Source organism: Zosterops lateralis (assembly GCF_965231275.1).
Source record: "Zosterops lateralis genome assembly, chromosome: 1".
Classification (NCBI taxonomy): Eukaryota; Metazoa; Chordata; class Aves; order Passeriformes; family Zosteropidae; genus Zosterops; species Zosterops lateralis.
This window is the reverse complement of record NC_139762.1, coordinates 66072218-66096309: the sequence shown is the minus strand read 5'-3', so window position 1 is coordinate 66096309 and position 24092 is coordinate 66072218. Positions and strand designations below refer to the sequence as shown.

The 24092-nt window shown below is 39.1% G+C and overlaps 1 long non-coding RNA gene across 1 annotated transcript in view; it reads right to left on the bottom strand.

Annotated features, from left to right (window-relative positions):
- Positions 1–9597: 9597 nt before the first annotated feature.
- Positions 9598–24092, bottom strand: part of LOC310916003 — a 55538-nt gene continuing 41043 nt past the window's right edge. The window contains exon 3 of the long non-coding RNA XR_014591245.1: positions 9598–9674. This is a non-coding gene — a long non-coding RNA (uncharacterized lncRNA). The remainder of the gene's footprint in view (positions 9675–24092) is intronic.

Here is a 24092-nt window from a genome sequence, read left to right as displayed (position 1 = left end):
ATAGAATGATTTTCTCTTCTCTTGGTTGGCTACATACACACCCCCTCCCCATCCCCACACACCCAGCCTCCCTCCTCTCCCCATTCTCCCCCTGCTCGCCCTCAAATCTGTTTAACTAAATCTTTTTTAGAAACTTTGTAGAGGTAAAATATAAATTAGTATTATTCAGAATGACAGGTTATTTTAGACAATATTGTGCTATAATTCAAGCTGTGCAGATGCTACCTAGAATGTAAGAATAGCCTCTGCAATCAAAAACTTGATGATTCATGATCTCTGTGTCTTTTAGAGACACTCAGTAACACAGAGCCAGACTGGGAGTTTAACTTTAGAAGAGGCATTGTTAATCTCAGGATAATTCTTTATTTATATCCTTTCTTTTACGGAGGTTTTTTAGTTGGGTGATTAAAGCATCAAAGCCTGTTTTGAGGCTAGCTCTATTTCAAGGCTCTAAAGGAACTCACCACCGAATGAAAATCATTTCAGGAACAATTAGAGAGAAGGTCCGCATAAATTCTTCCTGTATCCAGGGCATTAGCATCACCCAAGTGTCTCTTGCTTACAGTACGTTGTGACAAAGTAAAAGCTATTTCAGCTGTTATACTGTGATGGCTGTTATTTATGGAACATAAAAGGATACTGAAATACAAAAGGGTTTGAAAAGACCAGGGTAAGATCAGATAAAAAAAAATGAGAAAGAAACAGGCATCTTGGGATGGTAACAACCCTGCCATGTACTGACAGGGAGGTTGTATATTTTTAGAATATACTGAAAGGAATGGTGCTTTTACTTAGGTTTTTATGGTTTACCATGAGATGCAATTTTCTGGCCTTATATGCAGTTGTAACAAAAGTCAGAGAGATTTTATGATAGCTGCCAGAGTTCATAAATGATGGCATACACTAAAATATTTATAGAACTGTAAAATCTTGATTTCTCTCTGGTTTAGCAGATGGGGTCCTAAAACTGGTTCCCAGATTGTCACATTTCTTTACCCTTTGATGACAATGAAGCCTGTTATCACTTTTTTCCCCCCTCTGGAAAGCAAGTTCACTGGTGTAATCAAGTTCATACTTCTATCCAATTATACACACCAGGATCTCATGAATTAAGATGTGTCAGCCATATAAGATTTGTAATTATTCAAGGCAAAGGGCCTATTGTTAAACACCAGGGTCTGAGGAGCCTTGCCACGTCTCTGACCAATGACCATTGACTCATGGCAGTGTAATTGCTGGTGAAAATCTACTTCCTGGTGATTAGGCTGCATCCACACAGCACAGATAAATGCTACTTATACACCAGAAGTGGTGAACTTAGGTGTCTGTTTGGTGCAAAGCAGCAATACAGCACAGCTATTTGCTTCTCTTCAGGATGCTTTTTTGTCCTCAAAGAAAACGTCTGTAGCACTGCTAAACTCAGCTGTACTTCAGAATGAAAACCGATGTTTGGGGTAGCAGAAGCAGAATAAATAATTTCTGAAGCAGAATTTTTCCATTGCTGATTGGGATTTACTCCACATTAAAAGACTTTTCATTAAAATTGAAGATGCGGAAGATAAAACATCAACTAATGTCCCTTCTCTATTGTATTTTCATGAGAGGCTTTTTCTAGGCTTTTACAGATAATCAGTGAGTGAACGTGCAGTACCTACATATATAAAAATTTCGTTGCAATAATTGTCTAAATATTTACAAGATAGAAAAGCAAAACAGGACTTGGGGTTCCATCTTTCCAGAAAACTGGAAATATCTTCACTGCTTAACTTAGTGCATCAGGCAAAATATAAGTTAGCAAAACAGGGGATCAAGAAGGGAGGATCAAGAGAAGTAAAAATGGTATGATAAAGGTTTTTTTAAAGCCCAAAGTCTTCTCAATCTAGTGTCATTTCTCTGTATTTAAATAAATGCAAAAATCTGAATACCAAAATAATTATGAATCTAAATGCATTTTGATTTTGGCATATTATTCTAGGTAGCATCTACTGGCATTATGTTTATAGAGGTGGAAGACATGACAACCAGGCACACAAACCTTAATGTCATGGAGAATTGTCGCAAATCTGAATACCAGAGTTCAGAGTTTGGTCTTCTAAAAGATCCCAGCAAAAAGCACAGCTTCACCAGCAGAAGCAAATCCATTTGCAATGGCTGAGAATGTGGACAAGGCAACGGGCGAGATTATTTTGGGATTTTGAATGATTTGTTTGCCTTTTTTTTTTTCTTTTTCTTAAAAACAAACAAACAAACAAAAACAACCAGAAAAAGCTTTATTTCCTAGCTTATAGTTCCTAGATGTCTGACTCCCCACCTTTTGTGTTTTCTTTTCCTTTCTCTATTTCTCTCAGGAGAACAGATCAAATAAATGATAAATAAAAATAAAGCAGGGAAAACACAGAAGTTAGAGAAATATCTTTTATTCAGATTCTGTAGGCAGAGCTTTTATGCAAACTGCAATGATTAGTATTTTCATTTATGTAGGAAATGTTTATTTCTTCAATAAAGTGACTCTCATTTCCAAAACTCAGTTTTTTTTTTTTCTCTCTCCCTCTCTCTTCCTCTTTTTATGTATCTCCTAGCTTTTTTTTTTGTCTGAGCATATCCCACCATTTTTTTAAATAGGTAGAATACCAACAATAAATGGCAATGTCTCTTTTTTTTTTTTTTAATGTCATTTATGAGGATTATCTTATTGAGTATTTATAAGGTTTGGTCTATTTGTGTGGATATGAGAATTACTTTAACCAGATGGCCTTATCTAGATGTTGTTTTGCTTTAACTTTTGTGTATGTTACCTCACCAGCTTGATTTCAAGTCAGACATTAAGCATTGACGCAGAGGGTATTGAGAAAAGAGCTGGAAATTCATTGACTGCAGCATTGTCAATGGAAACCTATCTTTGATATGCTGATGAGTTTGATTTGGTAGGAAAACCTGAGGCTCTTAATTTCATTTCCATTTTCTGTTGTCTTTTGGAGGTAGAACGTTAGATGATAGCATTACATCTGTTGCACAGAATGTGTGCAATTGTATGTTTCTTACAAAGGAGACGTGTGACTACATGAGAACCAAAAATGCCTGACCATTGGCTCTAAATCTGTTTGCCAGAGTATTCAAACATCTGCCAAATGGCACTGATGCTTTTTCTTCCTTGGTTTTGTTTCTTATTAGAAAACAGAATGTGAAGCCTGGATTAGAGCTGTGGTGCTGTAAGTATGGAATACCTCTTTATCCAGTGGTGGATAGGGGGACATACTCATCATCAACAGTAAGAGAACTGCAGGAAAAGTAGGAAAAACATTTTCCTTTGAGAAAAGGTAGATTGAGATTGGTGCTAGTCAGCCAGGTTTCTTTGATGCTTTGATGTGGTAAGAGTGAAGACCCTTACAACTAGCTTCCATTTCTTCAGCTGTGTTCTTCACAGTAAGATACTGATTGATCATGAAATATATATTATATATTATATATATTATACTATATAATACTATATTGTTCTATATAATAATACTGTATAATGTAGAAGAATGAAATCTATAAGAATAATGTAGCATATAATATACACTAATCTGTGTACATAATTATGGAAAATTTGTTACCAAGAATAATACTTGCTATCACAGCTTTGATTAAAATCTTATGATTTTTGTATAATTTTTAATTTTGATCTGGAACATTACTAACTTCAGTCATGCACACACTCAAAAATTATGAAGTGTCTGGATCTTTCACAATAACAGAGCTATATACATGGAAAAAATACTGGAACCTAGGAAAAATCTGCAAAAATATCTGTCATACACATATAGGTTAAACCAGAAAATAATACTCCTAAGGTATTCAGATTAATGCTATGATACTGATTTGGAATACAATGTGCTATTTCACAGGTGGTACATATAGGTATATTTTTCAAACTTAGGTCTAGATGCCTTAGAACAAAATTTTGTATCACATGATTTTTCATACATTTCTGCTTGTGCTTTGAAGTGTGAATCCAGCCCCTGGTGCACAGTGTGACAAAAATGTTTTTCAGCTTCAGCAGTACAACTGGAACACATAATGTGATGAAATGTACTACAATATGTGTGTTTGGGTGGTTGGGTGTTCAAAGCATACAGGTGCAGATCACATGGATTTCTGAAGGATAGTATTATGAAATATCATTGTACATCTTGATAGGAATTATTAGCATCATGCAAGAAAAGCAGTCTGTCAGTCTCCCAAAAAAATCCTGAAACATTTTAAAAAATGTTTACATAGTTTATTGTGGTCAATATGGTGTGGAAAATTAAACAAAGTGTTCTTGCTGGAAGCTAATGAGAAAGTATGAATTGACTAGTGGGCATTTTATCCCATTGGTGTAGCTCTAGGTTGATGCTCTTACTGTGTGCTAGAATTACCATGTTCTTTTCATAGCACATTTGTAAGTGGTGAGATACTAAACATGATAGTGAGCTTGTCTTAAATAAAAATTTGAGAGAAAAAAACACACAAAATCCTGCAAAGTTGGTCATAGGCTTCACAGTTACAGTCCAAAAGTGACTTTAGATTTGGTGGATAAAACCTTGGCACTAATGAAAGTTTTAACATTAGCCTCAACTGAGATTGAATGCACGGGGAATGTTTGCAGTCAGTGACTTCAGAGGTATCCACAACCAGCCACAGGAGGGGAAAAAAGTTGCCTATATATGCTCACCATGTAACTGATTAAATAATGTCTCTGGGTACCACCTTTATTTTTAACATGACTAGAGGTGAAGTAATTACATTTCAGCCAGCAATGAGGTGAAGTCCTCATGCTTAGTCTAACAGGAAACAAATTTCCTAGACAGAAGCATCTGATTATTCCAACCATTCTTATATAGTTCAGCAAATCTGTTCTTTTACTGGAAGTACAGTCCTTTCTTTGCCAATATTTCCCATCCATCCCTGGGAACAGTGCATGGCTGGTAAATCAACACAATTATTATTCTATTCCATAGGACATACAGTGATTTACATTTATATACCAATGTTTTCTTCCTTGTTGCCCCAGCAAGAGCTGGGAAATGATTTATAAGGATACAGAAGTGCTGGCACAGATGTTATAGAGCCTCAGCATGTTTGCAGTGCACAGCATGGCAGACTATTCTGGAAGTGTTGATGCACAGGTAGGGCAGGAGGCAGCCTGTGTGCCAGCGGTGCCCTCCCAGCTCCAGTGCGGGACAAACCCCGGCCCTGCTGCTGGCAAACATATTTGGCATCCATCTTCCTAACAGGTCATTTCTGCATGCTGCACTTTGGGGAGAAGGATGGTTTAGTTCTTGTAATTAGTTGCTTCTGTTGAATTTCTAATGGATCTGTGGGCCATAAAAACCCTTGTGTTGTGGAACAACTGGCAGCTCTATTTTACCTTTCCTTTTTCTTCTCTCTTCCCTGCCCACCACCCCCAAAGAGGATGCTTGGAGGCTGAGTGGATACACAGAATAAAAATGTACTTTGCTATGGAAACTTCCATATGGAAACTTCCTCCTTCTTCAGAAAGGTTGGCATTCTTGGGAAGTTTTGTTTGTGCTTGTAAGTATTATCAGAGCAAATGAAGACTATCAAATCATCAAAATCCACATTTCAAAGTTAGCACTCAGGAAGAATAATCCATTGGAAAGCCAGCTTGTGAGCACTGTATTCTCTCTAAAAATTCAACTTAAGTACCTTAAAGTTGTTTCATATTTCATGATGTAGTGAAGTGTGGGAGTCTACCTAGCCTAACTGCTGCAGTACTGATCCAAATACCTCCTTTTTCTAAGCACTGCCATTCATCAAACTTGAAGGTTTGAGGCTGAGGAAGGCTACGAGTTCAGGACAAATAGGAATCCTGACACTTTTCTGCACCACTCAGCCTGTTGCCACCTGCAAATCTGCTGAGGGAGCACTTGATCCCTTCATCTACACCATTAACGAAGATATGAAATAACACTGGACCCCTGAGCGACACCACTTTTCATTGATGTTCTTTGGGACTTTAAGCCATTGACATCTACCCTCTGGACATCACTATCTAACCACTTTCTTTACCTTTTAACAGTCCACTCATCAAATCCATCTCTCTCCAGTTTAGAGAGAAGGATGTCATGGGGGAGCGCATCACAGGCTTTAGAGAAGCCCACATAAATGATATCTGTAGCCCTTCCCTTGCCCTCTGATGTAGTTACCCCACAACAGAAGGCCACAAGGTTGATCAGACAGAACCTGGCCTTGGGGAAGCTATGCTGGCTCTCCTGAATCACTTCCCTGTCCTCCATGTGCCTTAACAGAGCTTCTAGGAGGATCTGTTTCATGGTCTTCTCAGGCACACAGGTGAGGCTGACAGGTGAGTAGTTCCCAGTGTCTTCCTTCCCTTTCTAAAAATGGGTACAATGTTCTTTTTCCTTTTCCAGTCACCTGGGACTTCACCTGAAAGTACTGGAATTGTCTGCCCAGGGAGGTGGTGGAGTCACCATCCCTGGATGTGTTTAAAAAAAGACTGTATGTGGCAGACCATGTGGTGCCATGGTCTAGTGGAGATGTTAGGGTTGGTTTGGACTCGATGATCTTGAAGCTCTTTCCAACCTAGTGATTCCGTGATTCTGTGATTCTGTGATTGCTATGACTTTTCAAACGTCATGGAGAGTGGCTTTGGAATTATGCCAGCCAGTTCCCACAGGTCTCTGGGATGCATCTCAACAGGTACCATAGACTTATGTACATTGGGATGTTAGGTGGTCATGAACCTGATCTTCACTTGCAGTGGGAGGGACTTTGCTCCTCCAGTCCCCATCCTGCTATCCATCCACTTGAGAGGTGTGGGAAGAGAGGTTGTCTGTGAAGACTGAGGAAGAAAGTTGTTGAGTACCTCAGCCTTCTCCTCATCCATTGGTATTAGATTTTCAGCACTGTTTATCAGGTGGGGCACACATTCTTTTACTTTCCTTTTCCAGTTAACATACCTGTAAAAGCCCTTCCTATTATTCTTTGCACCCATTGCCAGGTTCAATTCCAGCTTTGCCTTGGCCTTCCTCACCCCATCCCTGCACAACTGTATTCCATCTCTGTACTCTTCCCAGGTCACTTATCCTAGCCTAAACTGTCTATGCATTCACTTCTTTCCCTGTAATTTGATTAGCAATTCCCTACTCAGCCATGCTGGTCTTTTGCCTTCTTTGCCTCATTTCTTGCCCCTGGGGATTGGCAGTTTTTGCAATCTGTGAAAGACTTCCTAAAGATCTGCCAGCTCTGTTCCGTCCCTTATCCCTAAGGGCAGACTTTTAGAGGAATCTGTTCACTATCTTCCAGAAGAGCTGGAAGTCTTCTCTCCTATAGTTCAGGGACCTAACTTTACTCTTTACCTGACATATATTCCTCAGGATTGCAAACTCTACCAGTGCATGATCTGTTGGTGACCAACATATTTGGGTAAAACTCTCAAGCATACAGTGATTCTTGGGGGGGGGGGGGGGGGGGGGGGGGGGTGTCTTGTACAGGGTCAAAAGCTGGACTTCAATAATCCTTCTGGGTCCCTTCCAACTCAGCATGTGATTCTCATCTATAATTCCATGAACAGCTAGCTCTAACCCCCTGCCACAGCAGGTATACCTTCCACCAAACCAGGTTGCACAAAGACCCATCCAACCTGGCCTTCAACATTTCCAAGGATGGGGCATCCACAGCTTCTCTGGACAAACTCTTCCAGTGTCTGAGATTATTACTATTACTACTAATATGTTTATTTTTTAAAAAAGAAAAGAGTTTCTACGTAGAATATAAGTCAAGGCAAAATGTTACATTCCTCTCATCAGGTGAATAAATAGATATATAAAACTGAAGCACTAAAGAAAAGTACTCTAACTTCCTGATTTGAGGAACATTGGTATAAACTTGAGGAGATTAGTCCTCTGTGAGTTTCAAAAAACAAGGGTCTAGATTTTGGGAGCATTATTGCTAGATAGGTTGCTCTTTTAATGCAGTGGATCCATTTTAGTCTTCACGGAGAAGGCTACAAGACTTAAGCACTCAGAGCTTAAGTAATTTGGTAGAGGAGCAGTGATGATGATGATGATGAAAACAAAGGGAGAGAATTATAAGTAGGCATGGAAATTATGCCCTACCCTTCCAGAGTCAAACTTATGGAATGGAATTGTGGTTATAATTTAGGGAAGAGCTTTGGCCCACCTGTGGATGAAATTAAATAATGCAACAAGGAGGGGCTCATATTTAGGGCAAATCGCCTCCCTCTCGACCATGCACAATCCCACCACAGGTGGATTTATATTAGGACTAATATTTTCTTTCTGATGTCTGGGTATAGTGAGGAAAACAGGCTTTAGTGACTCCCCACAGTAGTAAATAACCTCCCTGTGGGTCCTCTAAAATACCCCAGCTCCTTCATTCAGCACTGAGAGATCTCCAAACACTTAGTGCATAAACAACCCAAGCATTTTAACACACTTTTCTCCTTCTCCCAGGGGATGTTTTTGGATTGTGTTCTCTCCCTTTATTACAGCTTTAATCTTATGATGTGAACTGGGACTTGTTTACATTTTTATTTTTAAAGGGTTTTTTTGTGTATGTGTATGTGTGAGTGCATGCACTAAAGATCTAAATTGACAGATGCCTTTTTGTAGGACTGAAATGACATATCTAAGTTTTACTGCTCTCTTCTCTGTATTTGCATTTTTAATTACTTGCATCATATTTTATTAGTGTGTTACCTGATGAAGAATTCCAACTAATTAATTTCACCTGGAATTATATGTAGGTATATGAAAAATTATTCTTGGCCATTTGTGGAGACCAGCTGTGTACTAAGAATATCTGATCCCCATCTGAAAGATTAAAGAAAAAAAGTAATCAAGAGCAAACAGCTGATTGTAAAAGCTAGTCCCTTTTTTTTTTTTTTCTCAAACCCTAAAGATATTACTATTGGCAGATATCCTTTATTACTCATCCTATATACTACACATTAACTCAGAAGTTTGTTCTAACTGAGCATCATTCAGTCAGATGACTTTTTCTTCAGCCATTTCAGCCTTAATTTGTAGTAAAACTAATGTTGTTCCCACCCATATTGCAAAGACTCATTTATTTCCATTCTGGCATGACTCACAGAGGTATAACTTCCTTTTGACCAGTTTTTATTTTTTACCACTCAGATTTTCTTTCTCTAGGTGGAATTAGGAGAGGGAAAAAAAATAATTAGGAATGTAGGCATTTTATGGAAAGCTACCTGTAAAGGAAGATGAAAGAAGAAAGGAGAATATGAAATGTGACCTGATCCTGCAACACAGTTGAACACAGACAGACACACACGTGCGCATGCACACTCTCCATGGATATTTCTGGTTTGATTCTTTGTCTGTACTGACAACAGATGGTGTTTTAATAAAGTCCAGTAGGAATATTACTGTGAGTAAACAATCCAACGCATGCCAATTTCATAATTGCTGGGTACTGATACAGCCTCTTACCTGATGAATCCAAATTGGGAGGAAACCAACTGTGCACACACCTACTGGCAGCAGCCAAATCCGCAGCTGTGGTATGCTCCAGCACTGAGCTTCACCACGGAAGGTAAATTGCAGCTCCAATCATCTTTCTTGGCACCGGGCTTGGGGAACAGCTGCCATCTGGCTTGTCATCAAAGTATGGTCACCGAGTTTCTGGGAGATGAAATAGCTTGCTTTTTTACCTTGACATGCACTAAGATTGCAATCTTCATCTTTACAGGTATCTCTTAAAATAACATTCTTGGCTTCCGAAGCCAAAGATTTACCAAGTGGGATTTTCTTCCTTAAGTGATTCCCACGCCTATAGGGACTTGAAGTCTAAACCTGTTATATGCTAATTAAAGATTCACACCCACATGACTTGTCAAAGAGATAAATCTTACTCATTTGTTTTCATCATTAACAGGGAAAAAAATGTAAGTAATACCATGCCTTACATTAGCAGATTTATGTGGAAATGTTTGTTTTTAATAGAAGTGGAGATGCAGTTAGAAGCATTATTCCCACCACTGTTGATATAACCCAGTATGGAAATTGCAACTTGGCAAAGAAGGTGAAAGGCAAAAGAGGGAATTCAAATATTCAGGACTAGCATTCCAACTAGAAGTAACCGTATAGACAGTACTCAGCAAATGACTGCTTATTAATTGTATTTTATGATTATTATTTATATATTCAATCCTTTAAAGACACTCTTCAAGTCAACAGTAGATTAAAACACAGAAGAAGGAAGTGAGTCCCCTCCTCTACGGCAGTATTTAAGTGCCTAATTTGTGCTAGTTTCTAGCAGGCCCAGTGCTGCACAGCTGCACATCAGAATAAAATATTTTATTTTGATCAGTAATCCCCTCAATATTGAGAATTTAGTCTTCAAATTCCATGGAAGAGACAAATCTTCTGAAATTTTATTTCACCTTAGATTGGGACACTGATTGAAATCCCAGATAAGTCTTAAATAAATTAAAATAGCTGTTTAAAATCTCCCATAACTGTAATTTCAGGTAATTATTTGACTTTACCAAATTACTTCTTGTGGATGAGGGCTAAGTATACTTTTTTTGTGTTATTGCCTGGATATATTGTATCCTTGTCTTTCAAGATATTTTAAAATCAGTGAATCTGTTTTCAAATGGAAAATTAATATTACTGGAAAATTTTGAGTTGTGATACTATTTACAGGCCTTTCAGGGAAGATGTTCTCTCAGTGAAGATTACCAAGCTCTTAGCTTTGTTCTGGATTTAGAAATTTTGTTGAATTCAGAATTTGAGATTATGGTTCACTTTTTTCCTTAGTAAAGGTTTTGTGCAAGAATTTGAGTAAGAGAGGCAGAGAATGCTGCTCCTCCCACTTAAATGTCTGCTTTGGAGTTGCAAAGTTCTGCTCCTGTCTGGGAGTTTGCAGTCACGGTTGCCTGTCTAACCAGAGGAAGATCAGTGAATGTGGACACACTAATAATAATAATAATAGTAATAATAATAATAATAATAATGCACCCAAGCTTTTTCTTACCAGGCCATGGAAGGTCTGCAAGGACACAACTTCTGTGGAACACAAGGTTAAAAATTGTGCATAGATGTTTTGTGGACCCCTCTACTGAAGGACTTTCATGATGAATACCTTTATGATGATTAGTCCAGCTGTCAGGGCTGGATTGGGTTAGTTTGCATATGCTTTCTATTTCATGTCACTCTCTCTACAGATAGCTAAACAACACTTTTTGCCTTTTTAAGTCCTTACTGGCAATATATTTCTAAAAGAAAAAAAAGAAAAGGCAGGTGAATAGGGGTGGATAAATGCTGGAGGAATAGCTAATTTGTAAACGCTAAATAAACGTACAAGGAAGTGTTTTGGCAAGAGCTACTCTGCTGTTCAGTACCTCCAGCAGAACTGAACAATATCTCTACGGGAAAAAGGCTTGGTGGAGCTCCAAGACACGTGTTCATGGTAGCTGCCTGACACAGCAGTCTGCCTGCACAGACTGTGCTGCTGATGGACAGAAAATGAAGCTGTCGTATGGAAATGCTTAGCAACTTTCTTCTGAAAAAGAACTGCTCCCAAAAGAAGTTTATGTAGAAGATGAAAAATTGTTCCCTGTGGGTTTTTCTAGCTCTGAGATTGGCAGACCTGGAGATGTTGGAAAGTGCTGACCCCTCTGTCACAGCTTGGCCACACCCATGCCTGGGTGGCATTTCAACACAGTAGCTGCCTGCTGGATTGGAATCTCATGAGCCCAGGAAATTTCAGGTTTTCTGTGGAATGAAAACATTGTAATGCTTCCAAAAAATCATGGGGGCTGTGAGATATGGTGGTTTCAGCTGTGAAGCAAATTGGATGCCTGTCACAGAACTGCTCATCCTGTCCCTTTATTCTTTCTGTTCCCAAAAGTTGGGATCAGAAGAATTAGAAATTAAGAATCAGGTCATGTCATGTCCAGAAAATATTCCAGTCAAGGTTATATGTTGCAGTGCCCCATTTTTTGAAAGCCCTGAGAACACAGAGTGGACATGCCAAGGCAGTATGTGCTATACACTGACAAACACAGATTCACAAAATTTGTATTTTCTTTTAATTGAGAGCAGAGGTTGTGAAATCACTTTCTGCTTCAGGACCTGGGGCTCTAAACATTGACTTATAGTAGAACAACTTAATTTGGCCCTGAGCCAAAGCAGAAACAATGACAGAATCTGAAAATGGATGGGAGAAGCAGTCATAAATCTAGCACTTAAGTAAGGATTGATCCAGCATAGTGATGAGAGGTGTTTATCTCATCCATCAGCCAACCTCCAGATCGCCTGACCAGCAATCCATTAAATCCTGTATAGGAGCAGTTGTCCATACCTTTTCAATATCTGATAAGAGTTTTAGGCTTTTATATAGGATGCAATATTTAAAGTAAGCTTTGCTGAGATATTCTGAAAAAACTGCTTATTGTGTAGGCAGTTCTGCACTCCTATCTCCTCCTACCTTTATGGAAAATTGTTAGAAGTTCCTGGCATCAGTATCTGCTGGAAAAGGGTTAACATTTTTAACACCAGAAAGTCAGCCTTAGTTTTCCATAAGTCAATCCAATGCTGTCAAATCTGATGACCTTTTTTGTTGGAATGCCATTTGCAAGTATGACTAAATTATTCTCCAAAGCTGAATTGATACCTAAAGTAGATATATATTCCTCTAAAAGAAACAGAAGATATATTGCCTTACCCTTCAATGTTCTAACCAGAGCATTGGGCTTCAGAGCAAATGGAGGGTGCCCATTTTCACTGTTCTTTAGAACGGCTCTCTGAAAAGACTTTACAGCCTGAATAATTGTTTTTGCTTTTTGGGATACAAGTATCCTGTTTCTTTTGTTATAGGTCCACTTTCACAGAATCACAATATCATCAAGTTTGGAAAAGGCCTCCAAGATCATAAAGTCCAACCTTTGACTGATCACCACCTTTTAAACTAGACCACATCACTGAGTGCCATGTTCAGCTTCTTGAACCCCTTCAGGGATTGGTGAATCCACAAACTCCCTGGGCAGTCCATGTTTAACCACCATTAAGTTCCAAGGCTGAACCACCCGTTCAGTGAAAAAATTCTTCCTGATGTCCAGCTTGGACTTCTCCAGGCACAGCTTGAAGCACTTTGTTCTTGTCCTGTCACTTCTTACCCGGGAGAAGGGTCTGACCCCCACCTGGCTACAGTCTCCTTTCAGACAGCTATAGAGAGTGTTAAGGACATTTCTGAGTCTCATTTTCTCCAGACTAAATAACCCCATCTCCCTCAGCTGCACCTCATAGGACTTACTCTCTAGACTCTTCACCAGCTCCGTTGCCTTTCTCTGGACTTGCTCCAGCACATTTCCAGCCTACTCAACTCTTGTTGCACAGCTCCAGAAAAAATGCTGTCAATATTATACCTAAAAAAACTTCCTTATGTTTATTTGTGGCTCAACTGCAATATTTAGAGCTTCTTGTGAAGACACTTGCAGAGTTACATAGCTACAGGACTCTGAGATAAGCTTTGCTTTACTGTGGCTGGTCCCCATTCAGTCCCACCTTCTCCACACATGTGGCCTGCTGGTAAAGACAGTGTACATTTCACAGTTAAATGGGAAAGTATTTTAAAAAATAAATTCAATCTCCAGCTCAACAAAGGACATACTTAGTTTTGAGTATGTCAATATTGCTTAAAGGCAACTTGACTGTTTGGATGGACAAACTGAAATATATGCTTAAAAGCAAAAAGCTCCACAAAACCAGTAAACAACTTAATGACATGCAAGACCAGTTCTCTTTTAAAAACAACAAAAAAAATCTCAATACAAGACCAAAAAACCCCAAAACAAAAAACAATCACCCCACCAAAACAGCTGCAGACTAAGACTTATTTTTCAAGCCAGCTCAACACCCAGCATGGAGGTGAGATTTTTCGAAATAGCTTGGCTTCCATTTATGCGCTAAAATACAGGCCAGATTTTTGTAAATGCTCCCAATCTAGTGTTTAGAGCTCTTTGGACATCTGAACACTTATTTCTATGCCACAGCTAAAGCCTTCTAGAAATCTTGTCCCAACAGTGTATGCTTGGTGCTTTTGCAAATCTCACCCCATGGAAATTACTTTTATAATGGCATTTCTTTTCCCCAAAAGGAAAAGCCATGAGATGTAATTATTTTATGTACAGTGTCCACACTTCAATTGTTGTCACTTTTTCTTGTGCCTGTTAAAAGTTTCAGACAAAATAATATTTTCTGCTGCTCCTCCAAGCATTTGAGGCCAATATGCACACAGAAGGATGGAATAAAGTTTTATTCTATGATTACATGATAGTCCTTCAAGATTGAAACTATCCCACTGGGGCTGCTGCTGTGTCTGCACAAGCAGAATCCAAGTGCCTAAATATTAGATGTAAACATAACAGCACCATTTAACGGCCACTTGCACAAAGGGTGAAGAAGTATCCTTAAGTGTCTAAGCAGTCTCATTTTTACAGAATCCACAACTGAGGTTCTAGCAGGGATCTTGCTAGAAGGTTAAAAGGTCTCATTTTCCATCTGAAGAGACACATAATGAAAATTAAGTGGCATCCTAATCCATCAACTGCTATGTCTTCCTCTACCTCATTCCTTACCAATAATCATGGAGACATAAATTCTGGAGGAGGAGAATGCCTATTGGATTATGCAAGTCATCTTCTTGCCAAGGCACAGCCATTCCCTCCAGTGACCCTCCTCCTGGACAACTCCCAAAGTATTTTTAGCCATCACAGATGGCAGTGATTTTATTGCACCCTGTCAGAGACCATGTCACCAACAGAAATAGTTCCTTCTCCTCTGGAGTCAGACTGATGATGCTCTGATGACATTCTTCACACATGATTGCCATCTCCCCATCCAGTGCTGGAGCACTAGAGCACGCAGTGTGATGTCAGCACCTACCGGGACCAAATCCCAGAGGAGCAGTGCTGGCAGCTAACAGCCCATTTCTGGAAAATCCTGCCTGCAAGCTTCCATCTCTCCAGGAGCCATTGTGGAAATGCAGGTGGAACACAATGCCCCATGACTGTCCCATGCACTGGAACATGGCCACCACATCCATCTGTGCACATTGATGGGTAGGAGAAAATAGGTAGATGTCACCCTCTTAACCTCCTTCCCACCAGCCATCTCCATTTATAGTGAGAGAATTCTACCTGTACCTTGTAAATCCTGGATTTTAAATGATGGGCCGCTGCCAGCTGTTGTCCAGCAATGAGGAACTCATCTTTTCCTAAATTTCAAGACTCACTTTTATGTGGAAGTACTTAGCCAGGATCCAAAGCAGTCATTTGGTAATTAAAATGCACCCTAGGGAGCATATAGGCAATTAAATCAAAGAGAACGATTAAAAAATAAATAACAATTACATTGCCTAACTATTAAGGATAGGAGAGCCTATCCAGGAACCTCTGTTTACACCACAAAGCTTATTTATAGCCTTGAAGTGATGTTACCACATGCATGCAGGGTTGCCCTTATCTTAGTTGGACAGAGCTCTGCAGAGCAAAGCCCTGCAGGGCTTTGCAGCCTTACCATCCCTACATCTGAACCTCAGATGTGATGGCCCTGGGGAGGTAGGAGGGCACCCAGAAGCACTGTCATTACCCCAGTGCACAGTCACTGTCAGTCAGAGACATGGTGTGAAGGCCTGAGGGGGAAGGGGTGTGGTGCAGTCAAAAAGGAAAGTCTGCCTCTTGGAAAATAGGAGTTGATTAGTAGGTTGGAGTTCTTGCACATGACTGGGAAACCTGAGCCATGCTCAGTTGGAAAGTGTTTGAACTTACTTCCCAGGAGGAATGATATTTCTGCCAGTTCATCTTCCATCATGAGGAATGAGACAGTAATCTACATTCAAGAGACTGATTGATAGTTCTAAGTACAGGAAACCATATCTTGGCTTAAAGTTAGATTTTTAAAAACTTGCTTGACTCAATGCTGTGGGTTGGCAGCTTTGTATGGCAGTGGAGAAAGGTGTTGCTCATGTGCTCCATGCAGCAGCATTTAGTATGAGTTCATTTTGATTTCCCGATTTCCCCTCTGCCACTCATCTCAGTGTTGGGACTGTTGAGATATTGAGACACAGAGCTTCCTCTGGGTTTTGTGTATGTGGACCTTGGCTTTGTGAATCCTGCTTATTGAAATGAATACTTTCAAAACCCTTTTAAGCTCCAGTTCCTGGATTTGCTCTCTGTCTCTCTCTGTGCTCCCAGAGAGCACAGCTCCTTTTCTGTTTTCTCCCAAGGTAACACATTTTGTATTAGCAACAAAAAATCCCAATGATGCTTTTCTCAGAATAAAGCATTTTGCCTTATTTTGCCCTTTTGATATGCTTGGTCTACCTTTCTCTAAGCCAGTAATTCCCACTGTAAAATAAAAACCAAAAAAGTTCCAGTGATGGAATGTACAATGCTCAGGAGACTCTTAAATGGAGTGGGAGCATAAATTGATTGTTTAGCAACATAAAAATTGATAGGTTTGATTGAGTTGGGGTTTATTTGTTAGGTTTTCTTTAAATAAGCTTTTTATAATAGCAACAGGCTGACAGGCCAGAAGATATATACCATTTTTCTTGCATATTTCTGTGGATTCTGACACGAGATGTTTCTTCCATATCTCCATGTAACCCAAACGGCTTCTCTGTTCCTACAACACTGCTGCATGCTATTTATTGGACTACTTCTTAATGAGAATAATAAACAGAGATGCATTTCTACAGTAAACAATATGTACAGAGACTCAAGGGTTTAAAAGTAAAAAGCTAATCAGTAATTTCTCTGTGATCGACGTGACCCATGTAAAGCCGTTTTGAAAAACTGTTGTAAAATTGGCTTTATCCTAAAATGAAATAGCTGCTTAGTGCCAGAGCAATTGTTTAAGATCACTATGGTGAAACTAGTGATAATGCAATGTTGGAATGGTCAGCATTTCACAGAGTGAAGCACTTAGCTAAAAGGTATAAAAATTCTTGCTAGAACTCTCACCTGGAGCTGACTTGAGAAAGAGATAATTTACTCTCATTATCCATCAAGTTTCACTGGGAGCTTTATATACTGGCAGATGATGATGACAAGACTGACTTGCCTTCTTTTATGGGCTTCACCAGCTCCTGTGGCTGTCTCATGTGGAAGGACTGCTAATAGGAACAAGGTACAGAGATCCAAGGACTGTCACTGCCAAAAGAGTAGGGAAAGCCATATACTTAAAAGACAACATTTCTTCTAAGTGTGATGTCTTAATGGGTGATTACTGGGTTTATTTCCTTGGAAGTATTCTGAAAACATTTTTTAAGATCTGAGTGAACTTTATGGTGCTTTTTCAGAGACTAGTTTGCATTCTGAGAGGAACTGCCACTACTAGGACAAGCTGCCTCAAGACATTTTGTTGCTGAGGATCAAGGGCATAGGGTAGGATTGGTGTGAAAAAGCTGCTGGCAAAAGCAGTGGCTATTGGCTCTGAATGTGGAGGGGCTGCAGGAGGACATCTTCAAATTTGCACTGTGGCACTCATCAGGGAGTAGTGGATAGGTCTTCCAGAAACAGCATTTGTCCCAAGCAGAGAGGCACTCCAAGAGGCAACACTCCAGTCCTGCCCTCAGACAGACCCTAGTGAGAGTTCTACAGGATGGACAGAAAACTTATGCAAAATTCACGGCTAGATATCATTTGTTTGCCAGTGAAAACAAACAGAAAAAAACCCCCATACTAAATAGGCCACTTGTGCCTGCATATGCAGCAAACACTTTGCTGCATTTTCATTTACAAAATCATTTAGCTTCATCAGCCCTGGGAAGCCCGGCTTCCTTCACTGCGTTTCTTCTCAGAGAATCCAGACCCCGAATACTGCAGTGACACAGTAGACATGCAGCAGGGCATTGGTCCCATCACATTAGGCTCTGTCACATCACATCAGTTGATGTGACTGACAGAACCCGACGTCTCACGTCACAGCTGGGCACTTCACCCAGCACCGCGAGTTACAAAGACGCACTTCTAGCAAAGTAAAATAAAGATGAATTGAAATCATGTTGAGTGGGGGAACATTCTTCAGGTCTTCCTGATCAGAGCAATCTAAATACAAGTTGTATTCCACTTTTTAATTGGAGTAAGATGGGTGAGATTTATGAGATACAGAGAGCCTCTACATAATTAGCTTCTTCAGAAAGGCTGCTTTTATTAAAATGCAAAAGGAGATAAAGAGGCAGTAGCTCCCTCAATAAATACCTTGTTAATATGTGTGTATTTAAGCTCAGCAGGCATTAAGCTAGCTGTTATATGTGTTTGTATGCCGTATGTGGTTATATCCCTGTACACAGGTAGACACAGGACAAAATGCTTATGGACACAAGAAAAATGGCTACAGCACTGCATTGCATATTGCATTTTCAGGTGTCTGGACAACTCACACTCCTGCATGTGAAAAAGCTGCTAACATCATACCCAGTTGTACTGGAGGGTGAAATGACTGCCCGGTCCCCAGACTGGGTAACTTTTTTAAGGTAGTGGTGTCTTCTTTTCTTGTTAATCTGCAAGGTCCTCAGGACTGCCTTCAATTTCCATTTGTTTTAGAGACAGACATTCTTAATCTCACCGTTGCTTCATTTTTTAAAAAATTGTTTTTGTTTTCTGACTCTTTAAAAGAGTGAAGTTTCTCTTCTGCTTGTTCAGTGTGCAATGGAGGAAGTGTGTATCAGCTCTACTGTGCTGAAACACCTTGTACTGCTGAAACCCTGAAAATAATTATATATAGATATATATTATATAGTGTATAGATATGTATTATATAGTATTACCTACTGATATTGCAATAAGTATATTTTACAAGACTGCATACATATGTATATATTAGCAATTGATACACATTGGCACCTCATGTTCAATCTCAGAGGTGCAATTATTTGTAGAGGCTTAGCACTGCAATAATTTTCTATGCATAGATTGCATCCTATATTCTGCCTACAGACCCCACACTCTCTTTTAGCCTACACTTACATGGCACTGTTTTCTGACACTCTTCCCCCATGTTTCATGTTCATGTACCCTTTTCTCACCATCCCTTCAGACCCACCCCTTCAACCCTCTTCAACCACTCTCAGAGTACTTTCCCCTTGGCCCTCCAGAATGTCTTCTGTTTCCCCCATTCATTTATTGCTTACTACTGCAATCCCTGTCTGTGGAAATCAGGAGGGGGCCTCCTTCCCTGAGTCAAGCTGAATTTCCTCACTGCAAGCGGTGGAAGTGGCAGCTATCATCGCGAGGGTGGTCAGCCTACCTTTCCCTGGGAAAGCTTTCTGGAAAGGAGAGCCAGCCCCACTGAGATGGGCTTGACACATGCCCTGCAGGAAATAACAGACAGTGGCTGCTCTTCAGGAAAGGGGGAAAACAACCTGAACTCTGAAACAAAATATTTGACCTCAGCCTTTCAAAACAACACTCACACCAAGCCTATGTGAGAAGACTGGTAAAGAAAGCTTCAGGAGTGTGAAAAGGCTCTTTCCCCATCCCTGTTTATGTGCATTTAAAGTAACTCAGCCTGTTGGCCTTGATACCTGGTGGCTAGTTGAAATCACTACACATCATGTTTTTCATTTCTTCAGAAACACTGCTGTGTGAGTTTCCCTCCCTTACTGCATGAGTTTCCCTCCCTTACTTTCTATTTTGATGGCAAAACTATGTGTTACCCTTCCATCAGTAAATGCTAATTTCCAGCGCATTAACTGACTAAATATTCATATAGAAATAAATCCAAACCTGTCTATACGTGGCAGCTTTAATTAAACACTCATGTATTCTGAGACTAACCTGTGAAGTTTGGTTTGAGATTTGCCACAGAAATATTGGGCTGTCTAAAGTTTGAGGGAAATATACTGTGTCTGGAAAAATATTCATGGTACTCTGAGTGTCTATTGCCATTAAACCATGAAACAGTTTTCCATCTTATCTGAATCCTTTTCCCTGGTTTTACTGTCCTATGGCTGCTGAAGAAAATATTTGTCTCTAATACTTTATTGATAGGAAAGTAAATGTGGTTTCTGCAGCCAGACTCATGCTGCTGTACTGAAACCTGCCAGGGAATATTCCTTAGGATTGGACAGTGACCCTCGGTGCTATTGAATTGTTACTATGGGCTCTTCCATTGCTTTGGACTTGCTAGCACCACCAGCCAATATCACCTTGAACAATTCCTAGGCATGTTTCAGGAGACTGAAGGGGCATAGATAATTTCCAGTGCCCTGTCTGTGTGCAACTGTCCTGTTTCAGAAAGTAAGAGCACTAAAATCTTATTTCAGGTAATCCAGGACATTTTGTGCTAGTGGTGCAATCACCAGAGCATGGTCCCCTGTCTGCCCAAATTGCCTGTGTTGTGCCCATGTTGGTACCTGAGCTGACTCCAAAGCTGTGTCGGTAATTCAGCTGCTGCTGCTGGCAGCAGTGGGAGCTGCCAGGTGCTCACGGCTGCTGTCATCAGGCCAGGTAAGCACGGCTGTATTTAAGAAGCTGAGATTTGTAAAGTGATGATTTATGTGTACCTGCTTCCATGAAGATATATACAGAGGCATACAGGAGGCAGTTTTTAGATTCAACAGCAGAAAAAAGACACAGAGCAGTGATTTGTGAAAAATATCAGGTTGCATGCTGAGAAGAGGAAATCACCTCCCTCGCTCAATTGTGCCGGTTGTGAATCTGACAACTCTGGTAGCCAGCACTGACTGCAGTAGGTCTCTGTTTGTAGTGCCATAGATAAAACAGCAGCTGTTTTGATTTGTACTATCATGTACATTGGGATTTTCCAAGATAATCTATAAGGGAATGCATAATCAAATTCAATAAAATATGGTGATTGTATCTCCCTTATGATCCTTTGAAAAGCCTTCTAGACTATTATTTGCTGCAGTATATAAATGCTCCAAAAAAATATTTATAGTCAAATGTTGCCCAATTTCTTCTTAAAGCTTCCCTATTAACATCTCAGGACAAAACATTATGAAGTTGAAATTGCACTACACCTTCATGCATATGCATTTTTATTCAGTAATCCATGATGTACACCTACAATATTTCAAATAATAGGGGGCTCTTTTTTCAAAATATGCATGAGTATGGGAAATCATGTAACAGTTAACTTTTTTCCTGATATGTTCCCCCCAAATTCATGATGATGATACCGTGATTATAAGCTCTGTGATGTTTTTGGCTTTGTCTTTTTTTTTAATTCAGCATTTTAATAAAAGTTTTTATTTCCAAAATACATACTACTTAAATGGAAGTTAGTCATATTTTCTGCATTTATTTTTATAAGAATGCCATTAGGTTTGCCATAACTTCTCAGGTATTATTTTTTCCTTTTTTTGACATTTACATTATATTTCAGATGAGCCTTTTTAGACACATTACAGGGTAAAAAAAGACAATTTCAATTTAACTTAATTTCAGAGAATTTGTTATAGTTGTAATCTTTTTATTTCAAAGTCTAAAGATATATATTTTCTGAAAATTTTCTTTTTAAAGACTACTGATTTATGCCTACCTGACAAAAAATGGATAATTAAAGATGTAGAAGATTTTTTTTATAGAAAGTAGCCCTTTTTTATTTTTATTTAATGATTTCAGTGTCAGAAAATGACATGTTAAGCAGTTAATAAAATTACAAATCCTACAATTCTTATTCCTTGTATTTATCAGATTGACCTGAATCTGATATGTTCTGATACATGTCAGGGTGTTTTAAAAATTTCCTGACATTTTTATCATTAGTTATTAGAACTGAATATTCCTCTTTTCTTGCCTATTGGCTGAACATTTTCTATGTCATGGAATTATTTCAGAAACAACCTTCCTTCAAAACTTCTTTCACCCTCTGATCATTAGAAAAATGCTGGTGTTTTGTTGTTGTTGTTGTTGTTGTTGTTGTTGTTGTTGTTGTTGTTGTTGCTGCTGTTGTTGTTGTTGTTGTTGTTGTTGTTGTTGTTTTTTAATTTGGATTGACTAACATTAAGTCAACTGATTCTAGAAAAGATGAGGAAAAATCCTACGTATTTCATGATTAGTTCTTCCTGTAGATTTTTTAAGCATCACATTAGCTGACTTAAAAAAATATTTTAAGCCAAATTATAAAAGGACAAACTAAATATTTCTTACACTCCTAAAACCTAAAACAAAACAAAACAAAAATTTGAAGACTTTTATTTTCTAAGAAAGATCCAACTGAAAAAGGTCTTCAAGTGATGAGGAAAGATTAAAATATATTAAGAGATAGGTTTTTAAAAGTGAGACTTATGCCCAGGAATTTTTAAAGCTCTACAAAGCCCTCCTGCTCTTTCTCTCTGAAAAAAAATGTGGCTAATCTATCTGAAAAAAAATTCATTAAACAACTATTCCTAAATAATTTTTTTTCTAGTGGAGGGCAGAGAAATACTAGGTACAAAGCAATGATTTGCATCACAAAAAAAAGAGAGTGAAATTAAGTTTATTCTTGGTGTTCTAGTGGGACACTCTCTTCCCCATTACAATTAATTTGGCTAATAATCAGGCTAAACTAATTTTCTCACCCATAATAATAGGTGAAAATCAAAAGCAGTTTGTGAGAGCAGCTTGTGTTTCTTCATTACACATTATAAATACACATCAGCCAAATAAAAATTAATGACATGGTGAAGGATTTTTTCAGTATATATTTTGGTCAAATGTGTAACTCATGAATGAAATATGGAGGCCATTTCAAATATGTGCTGACAATACGTCTTTCAGAACAAGAGCATTGATAATGCCAATGTTCAGCTTTCAGGAATCTGGAGTCAGGTCACTGAATACTGAAATCAATTACAAGGCCAGAAGTTTGCCAAAGGAAAAAAAAAATGCTTAAAAGTTTTATTTGCTTGTCTTTTATATTGTGGACCCTCAACAGTCAAATCCCTGAATTTTTGTCTACAGTTTTATGATCAAGAAGTGCATCATATTCAAATGAAAGTCAAGTTAATCTTTTAAACAAATGAAAGTCAAAATAATCTTTTAAAGACTTGACTGTGTTTTTAGGAGAAAATGAATGTGTTTTTAGGAGAAAAAATATCCAAACACGTAATCTTTATAAAAATGGCAATAAAACTGTAAGAGCTAGGGATTTCCACTTTAGTATGTTGCACCTTGTAGTTTTCAGCAATTTTATTAAGATAATTGATTTCCTTTCTCCACTTGTAAAGCCTTAATTAGTGAACCCTTGTTTCATTAATTCAGGTGAATTCAGTGGGGTGCAAGGGTATCTCTAGATTTGGTACAGACAAACCTAACCATGTTTCTATATTAGAATATCTAGCCCAGATGTTTTACCCTGCTGGTCAAACAGAGATTTTGCCTTGGTGGCACCTGTGCGTGCACTCGCTCTGTGTGGGTCTGTGGGGGAAGCGTTGATGGATTGCCAGCACCAACACCTCCTGCATGTCAGGGAACAAAATCATGGCTGATGGAAAAAAATTTCTCTGGAAGGTTCCATTTAAACACACCCAGTGACCATGAAGCAGGGACCATGCTGGTGGCACCTTGCTGCCTGGAGGAGTCTCGCCCCTACTCCGGCATCCCCACAAAGGGCAGCCTGAGCACCCTTCCTCTGATCCCATCTCCCTGCCAACACTCTCCTGCTCCCGTGCAACTGTGGGTTGTTCTGCACACTTCAGTCCCAGTACTGAGGGCATTTCTCCCTGGCTACCTGACCACATGGAACAGAACATCCCCCATTAGGGAAAGGTATGCATTTTACAGGAGGCAGCTTGACTGTAAAAAAGAGTAAATCTCTTCCCTTTGGATGCTGTGAACGAGGATGGAAAACTGATGTCTGTGGAGGTGACACGGCAGGGTAAGACACTCACGAATTATGAGGGCAGATGTCAGTTCCAAGTGACATGTTTTCCATAACCTACTGCCTTTCTTTGTTTATCCATCAAATACAATCTATATAGCAACTGTTCATGTATTTAGTCCTGGGTAGAGCATAGAAATGCAAGTCAGACCTCAAATTTAGTTTGCCATTTGCTTTCTCAAAAGGAGATGTGATTTATGTTTA